General features: G+C 36.5%; 1 protein-coding gene across 18 annotated transcripts in view; it reads left to right on the top strand.

Annotated features, from left to right (window-relative positions):
• CAMK2D (calcium/calmodulin dependent protein kinase II delta) overlaps nucleotides 1–16577 on the top strand; it is a 284880-nt gene that overhangs the window by 90132 nt on the left and 178171 nt on the right. The gene's annotated exons all lie outside the window — the stretch shown is intronic.

The following is a 16577-nucleotide window of genomic DNA, read 5'->3' as shown; positions in this document are numbered from 1 at the left end:
TTGCAATTAACAAATAGGTTCCTAACTTTTGATCTTGGTTACATTTGTTTCTTCAAAGTTTTTTTAAAGTTTTTCAAAAGATAGCTGTTCTTTCTTACAAACACTTTAAAAATAATATAAGGTATTACTAGTTGAATAGTGCTTTTATGTATCTTTAAGGATTGTTCAGCTGCTGCTACTGAAGTGCAGAGAGACAGAACTTAGGCCATTATATTAGTCACCTAAGTTACTTTTCACCTATCCTGTAAAATGTTTATCTCGTAATCACTGATTCTATTCAAGAAACTAGTAAAATTGTTTTAGAATATTATCCCTCATGAATATAATAGCATGATAATGTTCAACACTGAAAAATGTTGATGAATATAAAACAAATGCAAGAAAGAAACAAAGGAAAGAAGAAGCTATATTCTGTGACAATAGTTTTATTTTCGAAAAATGTTACTGTCCCAGCTCTGTCAGTTCTACTGTCAGCCAAAGTATTTCTGACATGCAAGGTGTGAGAGAGGGAGTAATCATGAAGTAGAATTAGCAAAATCATTCACTGAGAAGGTTTATATTTCTCTATTTTTATGTATAGGGCCATTCAGTGTCTATTCCTTCCCTGAAGTTTATAGTATCCTGCATTTTGTGGGTTACTTAAATAGACACTAACAAGTAAATCTGATGCATTAACAAACTAGCAGCTGTCTAATAAGTGCCTTCTGGTTTAGAGAGAAAACAAAACAACCTCTGAAATGTAAATATACCTTTTTGTAAGTATTTTACCCTGATAAAAGTCTATGGCATTTCTTGGTTGGCTGTATTATTTTCCTAGGGCTGTCATAACAAAGTACCACACACTGGGTAGCTTAAACAGAGAAATGTATTTTCTCATAATTCTGGAAACAAGAAGTCTGAGGTCACGGTGTAGGGAGGGTTGGTTTCTTCTGAGACCTCTCTCCTTGTCTTGTAGGTGGCCATCTTCTCCTTGTGTTTTTACATGGTCTTCCTTCTGTATGATGTCTCTTTTTTAATTTCTTCTTCGTGTAAGGACACTAATCATATTGGATTAGGGTCCATCCTAATGACCTCGTTTTAACTTAACTACTCTTTTAAAGACCCTAGCTCCAAATATAGTCCCATGCTGAGGTACTGGGAGTTAGGATTTCAACATGAATTTTGGAGGGACACAATTCAGCCCATAATATTGACTAAAGAGAAATTATACAATAATGACCCACTATAGTTCAAAGAGTGCTTTCCTTGCTCAGGTTTAAGATAAAATGCAATTTTAGTTTACTGAACTTGTTATTCTTATGAAGGAGAGTTTTTTTTTTGCTTGTTCGTTTTGTTTTTAATCAGGATCCTTCTATGAAACTCAATGTTTTTAAAAATAAATTTATTTTATTTTATTTATTTTTGGCCTCATTGGGTCTTCGTTGCTGCGCGCGGGCTTTCTCTAGTTGCGGCGAGTGGGGGCTATTCTTTGTTGTAGTGTGCAGGCTTCTCACTGTGGTGGCTTCTCTTGTTGTGGAGCATGGGCTCTAGGTGTGTGGGCTTCAGTAGTTGTGGCTTGCGGGCTCTAGAGCGGAGGCTCAGTAGTTGTGGTGCACAGGCTTAGTTGCTCTGCGGCATGTGGGATCTTCCCGGACCAGGGCTCGAACCCATGTCCCCTGCATTGGCAGGCGGATTCTTGGGAAGCCCTGAAACTCAATTTTTATAGATAATGAAAGTAGTTGCCTCCATTTCCTCTAGCAGACCACAGTTAAACCAAAGAAACCCAAAGTAAGACAAGAATGATTTTCGTTTTGACACCCCATGCAGAATAACCTTCCCAAAAAAGGGGAAGTCATACACCGGGGAAAGTTCTAAAGTTTTGTGATATCACACCATCAACACACTCTGACACAATATAGGATTTTTTCAGGGCTCCATAGCAGCCAACGTCATAGCTCCTTGGTTGCCTCACTTGAGGTTTTCTTCTCTCTCTCAGGTCGTTTGAACTCTCAGACCCATTTCTAACCACAAGAGAGATTTTTAGTGATCCTATACTTCAGGGTATAAATCACAGATATATTAAACTTCTAAGACACAATCTCAACCATAACAGTGGCAAATTCACTCATATCATTCATTTACTTAACAAATTAATCTTCTGGGAATATAGTGGGGGACTTCCCTGATGGTTAAGATTCCACACTTCCACTGCAGAGTGTGCGGGTTCAATCCCTGGTTGGGGAATTAAGATCCCGCATGCTGCCTGGTGCAGCCAAAAAAAAAAAAATTGGTTTGTTTTCATAGCATTCTGGGAATATGGTGGGAACACAACAGGCGAATATTCCTGCCTTGCAATGGAGCTTCCATTGTTGGGGTAGACAGAGTGTAAACAAAGTATAGGATGTTAGATTGTGATAGTTACTAGGAGAGAAAACAGGGAAAGGAAACAGGTATGTTGGGGGATTACATTTTAAATAGTTGATCAGTATAACTTTATCGAGAATGAAACTTGAGTGAAAACCTAAAAAACAGGAGGACGCAAGTCATTTGGCTCTCTGGGGAAAAAGAAGCTTTCCAGGCAGAGGGAACAAACTGCCTTTGTAAACGCCCTGAGGCAGGAGCTTGCCCAGTGGATTCCACCAAAGCTTTTTTTTATTTTTTTCTAATTGGAGAAATGAGGATAAGTTGTTTTTCATTTTATCTTAATCGATGGGTCTTCATGTCATGTAATGTGACAATGTTGTATTTACTCATGTAAAGAAAAATGATGAGACAACAACAACGGTAATGCCATACAGTAGTAAGCAGCTGCAAACGAAGGTGCGCTTCACAGATAGATACCACAGTGGACATCTGTGGGTGAACTGGGACGGGCGTGCAGTGAGCGGAATGTGGCTGTTCCTGTGGAGGTCTTGGTGCTGTTGACACTTCCACAGGGATCACTCGCACTTACTCGCTGCTAGTTCAGATTACGAAGGAAGACAGCATTTGGTCTTGACTTCCCTGAAGTAGATAGTCTGATATCTAAAGAATATAAGACTCTTATCCTCTTCTTCTGTTCTGTTATTTGCTTGGTTTTCTTAAAATCTGTCAGGTTTTAGAACTTCAAGGAAGGAAAGACTATTTTTGTCAATTTTTTCCCCTGTGAAAATTGGCTTGTTACATTTTTATTTTTTTGTGTCTCTCTCGGCACAGAATCGATAATCTGAGAATTTACAGGGAGTAAAAGGTTTCTCCCAAAGAAACATATTAAACCAACTAAAAGTGGTCGTTCACTAAACCACTTTCTTTTCTTCAGTGTTTTTTTTTTTTTTAATGTTTTTCTGATTTTCAAAGTAATATACACATTTAGTGGAAAATTTGGAAGACACAATCATGTATGAAGAAGAAACTAGAGGGAACAATTTTTAATACTTGTTATATCCATTTCTGCCTTTTATAATCTATGTATATTGCTAATTTTCAGCATTCTCTTGTGTGCATTTTCATAACTCTTTAGATAAACCATGAAAATATAAATTTTAATTGTCTAACTCAACAATATTTATTGAGTGTGTAGCCAATGCCAGGCCATGTTCTAGGCTCAACACACTGGTGATGAAGCAGCGATCAAGAGAGACAGTGTTCCTGCTTTTCCCAAGCCTTGCACCCTAGTGTAAGGAGATAGGCCATAAACAAATAAACCATTGTCATAATGTCATAGGGATTGGTTCTGTGCAGAGAATTAAAAATACGCTAATTTGATACCAGGGCATTGGGTGGCTACTGTCAAAGAGAGACAGAATCAGTTACTAGTTAAAGGCGACAGATAGATTTTATTCAATATTACTGTAGTTGGAGAAAGAGCTGAGCTGAATTCCAATTATAACAAAGACAGCTGGAGATTTTATGGCCAAGGAGCAGAATGAGAGGTCAGTGGGTAGAAAATTATTAAGAGGAGATATCAAAAGTAGGGGGATTCTTTTGAAAATGGCCTAGAATAACAAGATTCTTATTAATGGCACACCAAGAATTTAGATATCAAGGAAGGGTGATGAGGAACTTGATCAGATATCAAGGGTGAGCAAAAATCAAGAGTGGGAGGGTGACTTAGCGGGAGTCTTTGCTAAAACTAGCTTCGGCAGTCGAGGACAGGGCCTCAAAGGACAAGACTTAGCTGAAAAGAGGGCTTAAAGGAGCTTCTTTAAAGGTTGGTCAAGGAGAGAGTCTTTGTCACTGCTTTAGAGTGTCTTGTCTGGCACAGTATGTATGCGGAGGTCACACTTAAACTGATATCTAAATGACAGGAAGAAACCGTCCTGGGAAAGCTCAGGGAGGAAGGGTTGCAAGCAGAGGGAGCTTCCCTTGTTAGGGGAGGAGTTGGGGACCAGCGGGTGCCCTGCCCTGGGTGAATGGGAGGAGATGACCTGAGATGAGTCAGAAGGACAGGTAGTACCTGGTGGTAGGGCTTTGTAAACCGGGTTAGTGTGTTTGGGTTTTAGTCTAAGTGCAGTGGGAAGCCAGTGGAAAGATCTTAAGCAAGAGGAGCGTGTCTCAGTCTGATCTGCTCTGTCTGCAGTGTGTGAAATGGGTTGTAGTCACCTGAGCAGAGTCAGAGACCGTAGTGCTCCACCAGTTCATCATGATCTAGTTTTTATCACCTCCATCTTCTTGGGTAAGAATTGAAATAGCTCTAGGGTGACACTCTTCTCTGTGTGGGCCACATAGTCTCTGAAAAGCACCATGTATCTTTTGGCTCCACAAATTTGAAGGTGCAGGCAATTTCCTAAGCAGCTCCATCTTTCCTCTGCCTTTGGAGCAGCTAGTCAGACAATTTTGTTTGAACAGACTGGAAGGAGCGTAGCTAACTCTAAACTAACATTATGGTGCTGATGAAATTTGGAGAGAACATCTGACCTCATGCTTCTGTTAATTAGCTTGTTTTGATCATTATGTTCATCTTTTATTTGAATAAAATGGCTTATTTTCTCTTGAGGTATAAACAAATTCGTGGTAAATGAGATAGTTTGAGCTGTATGTCAGCATATTTACAGAATAAGGGGAAAATACCTTTAAGGTAGAAAAATAAAATACTTAAGGTAATATCCAAATTGTTGTCAAAATTATTCTGTATTTCCATTGTTTTTGTGCTTGATCTTTAATAAGCATTATTACTGAGGAATTTATTGAAACCTATAGTGGAGCCCAAATAACTAAAAACAGTAAGGAAAAACTAGGAAGACAGGCAAAACACTCACTAAATTCAACTATAAGAATCTGAAAAGAAGTAGACTGGGGAAAGAAAAGGAAAAAATATCAAGAGCTTTGATCTGACGAATTTGATGTCCTAAGTGAGAAAATACCTACTTATAATCCTTTATTTTCAAGGAAATCAATATTTGAGACAACTTTGCAGTTGGCGGTATGAAAAATTGTTACTGGGTTATCTCATTCGCTAAAGACTTGAATTTACGCTTTGTGTAGATGTTGGAAAGAGCAAGATAGTTTTTTGAAAGTTTGACGAAACCTTTATATTTGTAGAAGATCAGTATCACCTTTTAAGGTAAGCCTTTACTGATAAGGCTTACCTTATCAGAGAGCCAATAGAAGGGCTGTGTGGTCTTTTAAAATCTAGTCTGTATTAGTGCCCCTGGAACCCCTAGTACAATGAGTTAACCTTCCTGAGAGCATATTCTCTTAATGATTACATCCTTTCTACTACCTCTCACAGCTACTACCCTAAACACATAAACACGATCACTCATATGTTATTATAAAGTGCAATAGAAAATTAAAGACGTGGTATTAATGGAAAACTCTATAGACTCAGTGGACCCCACTTTATTCTACTTCTGACACTGGTCTGTTCTGTGAACTGCTGAAGCACATCCCATCTGCTCATTAACTTCTAGCTGTTTTCGTTGTAAAGCAGAGAAAAATTTGATCACTTTATTTCCTTCTCAGAATTATTAGAGTTAAATAATGCATCGTATCATTTTGGTGAGGAGTTAATAAACTTTGGAAGATATTGAATGTAAATAAACAACTGAATAAATTATTAGGGGGCATTACTCACCAAGTAGTACCTAACTAATCATTTTTATTTATTTTTTAATTGAGGTATAGTTGATTTACAGTATTATGTGTTTCAGGTATACAACATAGTGATTCACTTTTTAAAGGTTATACTCCATTTGTAGTTATTCTAAAATATTTGCTATAGTCCCTGTGCTGCACAATATATCACTGTAGCTTATTTATTTTATACATAGTAGTTTTTACCTCTTAAAACCCTACCTCTGTCATGCCCCTCGCCCCTCGCCACCCTGCACCGGTACCCACTAGTTTGTTTTCTATATCTGTGAGTCTGTTTCTGTTTTGCTGTATTCACTAGTTTGTTTTATTTTTTAATTTCATATATAAGTGATTTTATACAGTTAATTAATCATTTCTTGATGTTTAGTCATTTCTTCCTGGGAGGTGGGGAAACTCAATAGTGGGAAAACATAGTTCAGAAACTGTTATGTATTATGTATATGATATATACTGTGTATATATATTGTATATAATGTTATGTAATATATATTATATATAAATAATCAGAATCATAATATTGCAATAAGTGAGATCTCATAGATTATCTAGTACAAACTCAATTTTTTTTTGTTTGTTTTAATAATTAGGGAAACTATTCTCAATAAAGCTGGGGAAAAAACTTTAAAAAAATAATTAGGGAAACTAAAGTTTTCTGAATCTATATGACTTATCCAAAGTCACAATTCTTTAATGACATTTCCAAACCTAAATTCTTAATACCCTCTCTATAAAAGAGGTACTGATGTTTAGGGAAGCTGACTTCCAGTAATAAGGTTGAAAAGGCCTTGGTATTCGTGTTCCCTTTCAAGAAGAGTTTTGAAGTTGTTTTTGGTTGAATCAATCCTCTCCTCATATAGGATAAACATTAAGTTAAAAACTACTAATCCTAATACAAGAAAAGAAAATTTTATAAGTTTTGGAGAACGTAATACCTTATATATTAACTCTGATATGGAACCATTATATTTCTGAAAGATGCTCCGATTGAACAAGTTTTATAGTTTGACATATATAACAATACATGAAATTACATACACTGACAGGTAGAGCTTAAAGAATACATAAAGACTTTACTTTCTATATAAGCAGTTTTCCCATGCCTGTGAGTGATAATTTATGGTATCTAGGATATATATAATTTCCTTTTCCTAAAATGTAAAACTGGAAGAGCCCTTAGGAATTATCTAAGCCTAATATAGATTTTACAGTAGAGATTGGAGGTAATTTGCACAAGGTCACACACAGATCTCCAAAGAGATGAAAAATGTGCTCATTACCTCATTTTGCATGTACTGTCTCTTCTTTTACCTGATCTTGGAGGCATGGTGTTATACTGTAAAAGTAATATTTGAACCTCAGTTTTAGATCTCCCTAGGCTTTGCAGAAATTTCTTGGGTCAAATATCATCCCTCTAATTTTCACAAGATAAAATTAAGTTGTTGTTTGTTCTTTTGATTTTAACAAAATTTTACCCTTTTATTTCACTCTGCATACAGTCCTCTTCCAGGTTCCTAGAATTTATAAGGAATCAATCCAATCACATTGTATAAGCTTAACTTCAATAAATATTGATCTTAAATATCCCCAGTAGTTATCAGATGATTAAATTGCCTTAAATGGCTATTGCTACAAGATTTCAGTTTTGAACCCTTTGAAAGAGAGAGTCACATGGGAAAGAACAGTTAGTGTAAGTAAATGTTATCTGATATGCCAAGAAAACAAAGCTAATGTTTTTATGAATGACAGTCAAAAGTCTTTTTCAGTGTTGTGAGAAATCCAACAACCTTCTAAGGGAGTGATAATTAAATAGTTTTTCTCTATGACCTTCTTCATTTTTGGCATTTATGCCTAATATTCATAACAGTTTATAATTACACAAGAATATGTAATTTTTATTGTTAAACAACTTTCTCTAGTGCCTCTCCAACAGATTAAATGTAATTTAACGCTATTCAGTAGTAAAAAGCAAAGTACTCTTGTTTTATCTTCACCTTTTATTTGATTAAATCTCACCTCTCTTTCCTGATTATTTGGTGTGAAGGTTAAATTACTTCTTAGAATATCTTACTGTCTGCAGAATTGATTATCCTCTTCTAACAATATGAGAAGTAGCACAAAGAAATTATTTTTTCTCCCAAAAAATAAATATTTTCAAAAATACTCATTATTATCTACTCTAGCTTTTTCTTTTTTCTTTTCTTTCTTTTTTTTTTTTTTTTTTGTTCATCTGCTATGGTGCCAGTAATACACCCTTTATAATTCTTGGTTGAAAGTTAAATTCAGAATCTTTTTAAGTAAACAACTTACAGTAGAAAGATGAAATATAGATGTAAAAACCGTAGATTCAAGACAATATTTTAAATTCTCTTTTAATTAGTGAGTTTGGATCTGAGTCCATTTGTTATTGGTTCCTTTGTAAATTATTCTTTCCATATATCAAATGAAAAAGCCAGTTCCTGAGTTACGCTAAAAGCAGTTGGATTTTATATGAAATAACAGAGAAAAACGGTCCTTTCACAAATGAAGGACAGTTTGTGATTGAGACTTACTGGGTAGTACGCTTTGATCTACCCATGCATAATGGTTACTCACATGTATCTCCTGATTTTTCTACTAAACCTATTTTATGTCCATCTTGTCCTGTCTTCCCTAGTTTCAGGGTAGGACCCCCCTAACAGAGTATCGGAAGTTTATAATAGTTTCTTGGGCTCAGAATTATGTCCTAAACTAAAACTTGAAAGGAAAATAATACCAAATATTACTTGCACCTTTTTCTTTGTTTGTTTGCTTTACTGAGGCTTGAGTTGTGCACAATCCTCTCTCCTCTCCCTTACCTCACCACAGGCAAGACCGGCTTCTGCAGTCAGGAAGCCCTGAAAAGAGCTCGTGAATCTTTTAATCACTTAAAAATCATTGCTCTTTTCCCTTTCTTCTGATAGCTTTGATAATAAAAATAAATTTAGGTATAGTAAGCTATTGTGTTAAGATTTGAAGATGGGCTGAATAAAAGAAGAAAAATTCCAGTGAACTTTGTCACTAGAATTAATAACAAAACTGTTAACTGTGTTATTATTGTAACAGAAAGTGAGGTCCGGCTGCTCGCTGCTCAAAAGCCAATAAAGAGGCCAGGCTGGCGGAAAGGAAAGTTTGCCTTATTTTGGATGCCAGCAACGGGGCGGGGGCACGGACGCCTGTCCAAAGGCCGACTTCCCCCCGCCCCCCTGCCTATCAGGGGGCAAGTTCTTTTACAGACAAAGGGACGGGGCGCCATGCAGAAACAGCACAGTCAGCTGCGACAGTCACCTTGAATTGCTCATCGGTGGTCTGACCAGCGTCATCTTGATCATTTTAGGGACAGGAGTCTTCAGTTCCAGATTCGGTTTGTTTCCATCTCTCTGAGGCCAGTTCTCGGAATCGTGGCAGCTTATGTCACGGCTACAGCCTGGTCATCATGTAGTTAACTTCTTCCGCCTGGTGGGGATTTCAGGATCTATAAGACAGCTCCCAGTATATGGCTCCGAATATTATCTATAGCCCTTGAGACGGAACTAAAGGTCCTTGACTATGCTTCATGACTCAACTATTATTTTTTGGTCTCCTTTGACTGTTTTCCTTTGTTTCTGCATTTTCTCACTTCTCTGATTAAACTTATTCTTTGGCTAAAGTTTCTCCACAGACAAAAGGCAGGCTGAGGACATGGGGGGGCGGCAAGGACCATAGGGTCCTGCTCCGCTTCATTATCAGGCACCAGTCTAAATGCTCTCCAGGCATACAGTCTTTTAATCCACAATACAAACAAGTGCCGTTCTTATCTCCGTTTTACAGGCCAGGAATCTAAAGCCCAAAGAAGTTACACAATTAACTAAAGTCATACAGCTAGTAAGTGGTCAAGTTGGGATTCAAACCAGCACATTCTACTATCACAATCCATGCTCTTCAGCGCACACTGTATGGCCTCCAGTTGCTGTGTAATTTTGGATTACTCACACTGTTGTTTAATAAGTAGAGAAAAGAATCTCAAAGTTTTATGAAGATTGATTAAACTAAAAGTAGACTAAGACCCTTTTCTAGAGATATTGTATAATTTTACTATTTATCTTTATTTCTAACTCCAGAAGTGAAATATCATCATGAGATTATTGAAACACTCATAGAAAATAACGGATACGATAGAATTAATTATATTTTAGTGACAGTAAATTTTAGTATTTGGTGAAAAATCTTTTCAGTGGTCATATTTGATCCTGCATTATGTATTTACTTGCTATGCAAGACAATTTTTTACTCTCCTGTCTTATGGTTAAAGAAAATGAAGTATTTGTCAGAAAACAGTGAAGGTTTAAGGAAACAAACAAACAACGGTAATTAAGGTGATGTGTAACATGACAAAACAAATTTTTTTTTAAATAAATTTATTTTATTTTATTTTTGGCTGTGTTGGGTCTTCGTTGCTGCGTGTGGGCTTTCTTTATTTACTGCGAGCGGGGGCTACTGTTTGTGGCGGTATGTGGGCTTCTCACTGCGGTGGCTTCTCTTGTTGCGGAGCACGGGCTCTAGGTGCACGGGCTTCAGTAGTTGTGGCTCGTGGACTCTAGAGCACAGGCTCAATAGTTGTGGTGCATGGGCTTAATTGTTCCGCAGCATGTGGGATCTTCCTGGACCAGGGCTCAAACCCGTGTCCCCTGCATTGGCAGGCGGATTCTTAACCACTGCGCCACCAGGGAAGCCCCGATAAGACAAATTTTAAAAGCTATTCTTTGAATTGTAGAAAAAGAATCAGGACAGGACATTTACGTGATGATGGATTCTAAGATCAGATGAACCCTCAGGTGGGCATGTGTATTTTAAACAACCAATGCTCATAACTTATTTTAATAGAGTATATCCAGGAATACCAATTTAGAGTTTGGAGATAACTTTTGGAAGTGCAATTTAGAGTTCAATTATAACACTTATTTCTAGCATTTTATAATGCTTGCTGTGGTTTAGTTTGATAGAAAAAATTGTCACTTTAGGAAAGGTAGTGCTATATTTTCATTATTTTTAAGTTTGAAAATAGGAGTTTGTTTTCTTTAAAAATGCTCCAAAGGTAGAAGCGTTTGCTCTTTGAATTTGATTTATAGTGCATCTGCTTAACAAAAACAACCGCATCTCTGATGAACTTGCCATGGAGTGATGATTGTGTCAGGTTACTGTTTGATATGTTAATTTTGTTGATTATTTAGTTTAAAAGGCTAATGGACTGTGTTGAAGGGAAAGAAATAGATACATACAGTAATATGACTTGAATTCTTCTGTTAAAATATCTTTTCACATTTTGTATTTCAGTGGTCACTTACAATATGTTGTCTATGAAATAACAGAAAAATTATTTGGTAGGATTTTGTTCACACTATTGAAGTTCAGTAGTTCACTGTTCAAAGATTACTTTCAGTTTTCAGTAACAGGTATATTGTGTAAGAGTTTTAACCAAAGGCTTAGAATAAGAAGAAAAATTTCTATAGCCTACAAAATTACTCTCCAAAGAAGATGGCAGTAATTTTTGTGAATCCATTATTTTGATGTATAGGAAATCTTGTCTTTCATTCATTCTGTTCAGAAAATGAATAATTGTACTTACAAATATTTAATTGGAATCTTACATTATGTAAACAGTTCCCCTGTAGAGATATTCACAATTACAATTCCCTTGAGTATCAGTGGTTTTGAATATTCGGATGAATTTGGGTTGGATTACTTGTAAAAAAAAAAAAAAAAAGAACAGTGCTTTAATTGTTAATCTGTTTTGTATTAAGAGCAAGACTCTTACTTTAAAATCAAAGTGGTGAAGCAGTATTTTATATTTTGATTAGCTCTGAAAATAACTTAAAAAATATTATTAAAAGATACTGATTTAATTTCTTCCTATCCATTATTTTTTCTTCTAATTTCTTAATCATTACATGAGTTTTTTACATCAACATTTGATTTTAGAATTAAAAAGTTATACCAGTCTGGATAAACATAAAATGAAACAAGATGAGCAAAATATATGATTTGTGATTTCCAGTGATTAGCATTAAGCACTGATTGAGTTGAACAGTGCTAACTCTGTTGCAGTTAAAATACTGAAAGACTACAGAGATGCATGAGACATAGTCCTTAACCACAAGGAGTTTACAGTTTAGGAGGGCAGATTGTGATGTATGAAACTAAAATACAAGGTGGTTACATACTGTAATGAAACTCTTACTGAGTGCCATGAGAGCACTAAGGCATAAACTAAGAAGTTTAACTGAAATACGTTGGGTAATGAGCAGAATTTTGCCATAAAGGAGTATGGATTGGACTCGAAAGCATTATGGAAAGAACATCAAAAGGAAAGATCAGATATAAACTTCCTTGTCACACTTGAAGAATGATAGAAAATCTGGGGTGATTGGAGTATAATTTGTGTGTTGACCATCAAGTTTGATTGGGAGTAATAGTGGAGAGTCTTGACTTTCTGTGTCAAGGAATTTTATCACTAATCTGTAGAAATAGGAAATTATTAAAGATTAATTTAGTTGACACACATGATTATATCAGTTTCCCGAAAGACAAATTTGGTAATAATAAGCATAATTGTTCAGAGTCAAGAGAAACTGGTGTTGAAAAAGCATTTAAAAGTCTTTTGAATTAATTTATGTATAAGACGTGATGAGTTCGTAAACTATGGTAATGGGAGCAGAGAAGGCAGAAAGGGCAAAGATACCGGTGACACTGTGAAGGTAGAATCAGACCATCTTGGGCAGCAGTTATATTGTGGTGAGTGGGATAGAAGGAGGTTCCTCTGAGGTGTCTGTTTTGAGTGACTAGAGAAATATTGATTCCTTTAAGAATAGAGAAAACAGGAAAAGAAAGTTGGAAGAAATTAGAAATTTAGTTGAATATGAGAACATGAAATTTTTTTTTAAAGATTGGAAAATATCTCTTTTGGGGGACCATGGACAAAAAAAATATAGAAATAGCAAACAACACCGCCTAAAACCCTGATCGTTCACTTTTTGCCAGAAAGTGTTAAGTCTCTTACCACTTGGGCATTCCTCTTCAGGATGGAAGTGGTTGGCAGTGATTATGATCATCCCTCCTAGACCAGTACTTGACTGCAGCTAGACTCTTGGTTTTGGGTCCTTGTTTATATAGAGGAAGTCTAGACAGTCAGATTCTGCTCAAAGTGTCTCCTGAACAAGCAAGATAGTCTCTGCGCCAACTCCATCACCTAACTGTGGTTTAGCATTTCTAGGGTGTTCTTTCTCCCGTGGTCTCTCAACCAGAGTAAGGCTCACTTCTCACTAGTCTCTCGTGCCTTAGCCAAACATGTATCTTTTCTGACTCAGTACCTTAATTACTTTAATTTGCATGTATCTTATCTGACTTATATGTGGGACACGACATAGAACTCTAGAGAATGTGAATATGTATTTTGGAGACACATCGGGGATAGTGAGAGTGGATGAACACATCTAGCAGTATGAGCTTTGTGAAGGGTACCAAGGACAATGATGACAAGTGCCTACTTGTAAAGAGCATGAAACGCCTTTTTTTTTAAGAGCTATAATAACAATAATTTTCTTAGATTATTTTTATTTTCAGTGTACTTTAAGATACATTTTTATATAAAATAGCTAAAATTTTTCTAGATAAATAAAAGGAAACTATATTTTGGGGACAAAATATTTGGAATTGTACAAAAAAGCAATATTGCCTTTTTTTCACTTTTAACGATAATAGTTCAACTGTGTTGATTTTAGGTAGACTTACATCAATTTTTACTCTTATAAGTACCAAGACTATGTTTTATTAACAGGCTTAATTTTATTGGAGCTATAATGAAGTTTTAATATTGAAGATCAGATGTTTTCTTCAGCCAATTGCCATTCCCCAATTTCTCACTTAAAAGCTGGTAATTCCAATTATATATTTAAATTTATTTGTTAGGAACTTTCCAACAGGAGAACTCTGATGAAACATGGTTTTCAAATGTCATTCTCATATGTGTAGATTATTCCAGTGACCTTTTCTTTTGATATTCCATATATAAATCTGCCTTTCAAAATTAAATTACATCTCCTGGTCACTTTTCTAATAATACATTCATAATATGGAGAAGAGAAATAAGATAAGGCCATTTTCCCCCGCCCAGAAAGCCAAAGAATCAATGATTTATAATCACTGAATTTCATCCTGGGGTGATTTTGTCACCTTCACTGTCTCTTTCTCCTGGGGCTCTTTAGCAGTGTGTGTTTTGTTGTCACAACTGAGGGTGCCCATCTGGCATCAGTTGAGTGGAGGCCACAGATGCCGCTAAACATCCTACAGTGCAAAAGACAGCCCCTCACAATAATGAATTATTTGGTCCAACAAGTTAATAGTGCTGAGATTGAAAAACTCTGATTTAAGGTAAGAGTGACAACAATAACAATAAGACAGATAGCCAGCCTTTACTTTCTGGATCCATACAATTTCCTTACATTAAAAAAAATTAGTCAATGTGTCCCCTTAAATGAAGGACAAGTAGGCAATGACACTGGCATAGAATATCCTGTGTGCAAAAGTTTGTAAAATACTCCCTTTTAACAAAAAAGTAGAAAAATAACTAGTTTAAATGTCAACCATAATTAAGAAACACAGATTAGAATTTTGTTTTTTTCTAAGTTGTTCAAAAAGGATATTTATATAATGAAACATTTTTCATTTAAAACTAAGTGAAAACTATGTAAGTCAATATTTAAGTAAAGTGAGTAGAATACCTCCCAAGAATCAGATGGAGGTAAAAAGGAAATAATTCTCCAGTGAAATAATTTTATCGTCATTGTGAATCACTTAGAACAGCGATTCTTACCATTTTTGGATCTTCAGCCTCCTTCAGATAAACTTTTTTTTTTTTTTAATTTTATCCTAGTGTTTTCCAATCAATCAATTAAATCTTTTTTTAAAAATTAATTTATTTATTTATGGCTGTGTTGGGTCTTCGTTTCTGTGCGAGGGCTTTCTCTAGTTGCGGCAAGCGGGGGCCACTCTTCATCGCGGTGCGCGGGCCTCTCGCTATCACGGCCTCTCTTGTTGCGGAGCACAGGCTCCAGACGCACAGGCTCAGTAGTTGTGGCTCACGGGCCTAGTTGCTCCGCAGCATGTGGGATCTTCCCAGACCAGGGCTCGAACCCTTGTCCCCTGCATTGGCAGGCAGATTCTCAACCACTGCGCCACCAGGGAAGCCCCAGGTAAACTTTTATAGGCTATAGATTCTCTCGCTTCACAAAATTCCATATTGACATCAAATTTTTCATATAGTTTGGAGTATTTATGGAGATCAGTAGAGCCTAAATATGGACCTTTAGACCATAGATTTCATATTAAAACAAAACGGAACTTATTTTGAAGAAATATAGTGAAATGACCTCTTACTCTTAAATGTGATTCTCATGTTAGTCTTAATGACCTTGTAGTTCATATAAAAAGATTTGCACAGTTCTCTCCACCCCAACTCTCATCTTAATAAAGCATGCATTTTGAGTTGGGGATGTAGTCTGTGGAAGGGAGAAATACCACCTAGTTCACTTGAGAATTAAACCCTCAGACAGGAACTAAGCTAACCTCACATTTATTTATGCCTATTTGTATCTTTACATTATTAATCCCCCCCCAAAGAATTTGTTAAGAAAATGAATAAGATTTTAGATATGTATCTAGCAAAGAGAATAAACTGCTTTTGAAACAATTTGGAAGTATCTAAAGTGAAGCAGAGAAATTGCACTCTAGGCAGAAGCCAACCTCGCAGAGACTCGTGCTGACATATGCTAATTACAAGCCTTTAAAAATCTGCTCATTAAAACAAGTTTTATTAGGTAACCTTGGCAAGCCTGATTCCTTACTTCATGTGCCAAAAGGTAATGAAATTTATTTAAATAAAATAGAATAATGTCGCTTTTTAACTAATTTTGATGGATCTTGTCCCCAGTTAATCTGAATCAGTGATGCATTACTATGATGTAACAGTTGCAGAGCATCTCCCAATAAAATGGAAAAAACAAATGAAACTCTCTCCTGAGGTCTTTTCCCATAAACTAGACAGTGTTATTTAATTGTTTATTTTTTGAGACTGAATGGAAGGTTGTTTCGCAGTTATTTGTTTTTAATTTGGGAACATCTTAACGTTTCAGTAGTGAATTTTAACAAGATTACTCTGGCTGCGGTGCGTCTGACCACGTCTCTCCTCTGCTCAGAAACTGCTCAGTGGCTTTCTAGTTAGAAGACAAGCCCTGGGGTCCTCACGATGGCCTGAGACCCTACACAGGGATCACCAGCCCCTTCATCTTCCTGATCTTAGATCAGCTCCACTTCCCTCCCCGATACCTGCTCCGCCCCAGACCCTCTGGGCTGCTTGGGTTCCTCAGCTGTGCCCTGTGTTCCTTCTGCGGGCGCTCCCCTGCCCCAGCAGTTCTGCAGGCTGCTTCCCTCAGGCCTCTGCTCAGCCACTGCCCCATCCGGAGGCCTCCCCTGCC

The sequence above is a fragment of the Balaenoptera ricei genome, chromosome 5 (genome assembly GCF_028023285.1).
Source record: "Balaenoptera ricei isolate mBalRic1 chromosome 5, mBalRic1.hap2, whole genome shotgun sequence".
NCBI classification, from domain to species: domain Eukaryota; kingdom Metazoa; phylum Chordata; class Mammalia; order Artiodactyla; family Balaenopteridae; genus Balaenoptera; species Balaenoptera ricei.
The sequence above is the reverse complement of the archived record's forward strand: the minus strand, read 5'-3'. Positions and strand labels throughout refer to the sequence as shown.